The 2,500-nt window shown below is 28.6% G+C and overlaps 1 pseudogene; it reads right to left on the minus strand.

The window, feature by feature from the left end:
* The window catches only part of LOC124431938, a 76,708-nt pseudogene that overhangs the window by 60,319 nt on the left and 13,889 nt on the right, over positions 1 to 2,500 (minus strand).

A 2,500-nucleotide genomic window follows, 5' to 3' on the forward strand; every position in this document is an offset into this window, starting at 1 on the left:
CACCTAAACGAAACGATTTCATAATTAAATTCAATTTAAGAGCTGTCCTTTGCTTCTTCTTCATATATATATATATATATATATATATATATATATATATATATATATATATTTACTTCGAAGAATATTTTCTAATCGTAAATAAAAAGAGAGAGAGAAAGAAAGAAAATGAAACGAAACGAAACGAAGGAAGGAAGAATGAATGAATGAATGAATGCATAAAAGAAAGAAAGAAAATCGCTTTCGCGTTTGGGTTTGCCCTTTTATAATATCACAAAGCGATCCATCTTCAGGGACTGCCCGTTCAACGGATCGTTGCATGACCGGTTTTCTCTCCGTTTTGAAAAGTAGGTCTCGCGTTTCCTTTCGTTCAACGTCCTCGTGGTCGTTGTAAGGTGATTACGTTGTAACTATTAAAGCTCTATTATACGTTCAAGTAAAACGTTACGGTATAACGTCGGATTCGTGGAACGGAGCTTTATTAATAACGAACGTTAAGTAAATTTTCACGAATAATGTTTCGAGCTTCGGTGGAAAAGTTTCGAAAAGGAGGGAAGAAAAAGAAAATATATAGGAATAAAATAGAAAAAAAAAAAAAAAAACAGGGAGGGGGGGGGAGAAAAAATAAGAAAAAACGAGAAAAAAGAAAGAAGGACAAATATTTTCTTTCCTTCGTCCTTTTTTTTTGGTTTCTTTTCTTTTTTCTTTTTTTTTTTTTCTCTTTTCTTTTTCTTCTCTTCTCTTTTTTCGTTCGACCATTCTGTCAGCTAATGGAACGTCATTTCTTCAATCTTCAATCAAGCAATATAATAAGCATTTACTTTTTGATAATAGCTGCTATGTGAATTTTATTAATCGTTAAAGAATATTTATATTATACTAAAAGCCATGATTTTCTAAAGGGTTCGCTGTCTATAACATAACATGAGGTAGGTAGGTCACAGATAAAACAAAATGAGAACTATGAAATAAATTTTAATGAATGCTCGGACGGCAACAATACACTCGTGTATTTCGTATATTACTAAGTTCGCTATGTATTGTATGTATGTATATAAATACATATATATATATATATATTATATATCATATATTTAGATTCTTTCATTTCTATACGCGATAGAGATCTGCTTTTTTTTTCCTTCGATCTCGAAATATACATTTAATATATTTAAAAAGTTTATGCGTATATATATATAAATAAATAAATATATATATATATATATATATTATATATCATATATTTAGGTTCTTTCATTTCTATACGCGATAGAGATCTGCTTTTTTTTTTCTTCGATCTCGAAATATACATTTAATACATTTAAAAAATTTATGCTATATATACATTTAATACATAAAAAATTTTATTATATATATATATATATATATATATATATATATATATTATAAAGGTTATATATATAGCGTTGCTCTTTTGATCGAAAGTCAACAGGAACATCCCGAAGAAAATCGCTGACACCAGCTATGTCGTACTATGTTATAATGTAGGAAGGAAAGTTCGCGTTGTGAGTAGAAAAGCAAGGCGTTTGATCGTTAGTCACGTGTCACAGGACGGGACGGATTCAAATTAACCAGTTAATAGGAAAGTTCAAGGGAGCCGCGTTTCGAAATCGAAGGGAAATGGTGCTGTTGGTTATACGGGAGAGTTTAAGGGTCTTGAAATAGAAAGAGAAATAGAAAGGAGAAAGAGGGTAGGATGAAGAAAGAGAAGGAGGGAAGGAGTAGGAGGGAAAGAGAGAGAAATTTCGATAGAAGAGACAAGGATGGGAAATTCGCTATTGCCAGAGTTTCGTCAGTTATACTAATGGCCAATTTAGTTTGCTTAACGTTAAATGCGCAAGTTTGTTACTGTAGAAGAAAATCAGATGCATGACGAATACAATCGTCTCGTTACGTCTTTAGAATATTCGATTAGTTATTTCATCTAATTCTTATTATCAAGACTCTACTGAACATTTATTTTATTGCCCCTTCTCTTCTACTTTTAATTAACTCTATTATACATCTGTAATTGCATAATTAATTTTTCAATAAAACGCAAAAGAAGTTAACAATAAAAAGGAATTGGAAATGTAAGAAGAATGACAAATAAATTGATGATAAGAAATATATATATACACACACATACACACATACACACACATATATATATTTATATAAAAAAGAAAAAAAGAAAAAGAAAAAGAAACGAATATATTTTTATATAAGTAAGCAATTAATTATTCAATAAGATTAACCTAATTGTCTGTATAAGCTATTGCATTAGTAATTATACTTAATTGCACACGCGCAATTAGATGAATCTTTATTGACTAATAAATAATACTTTCTTCCCTTCTCGTATTCGTAAAAATTTAACGTGCATTTATCGTACGTGTTCCAAATAAATTATTTAATAAGATTTAATTATATATATATATATATATATATATATATATCTGATTAAATTTTTATATTTATATTTATCTGATAAAATTTA

Source organism: Vespa crabro, chromosome 23 (genome assembly GCF_910589235.1).
Source record: "Vespa crabro chromosome 23, iyVesCrab1.2, whole genome shotgun sequence".
Taxonomy (NCBI): domain Eukaryota; kingdom Metazoa; phylum Arthropoda; class Insecta; order Hymenoptera; family Vespidae; genus Vespa; species Vespa crabro.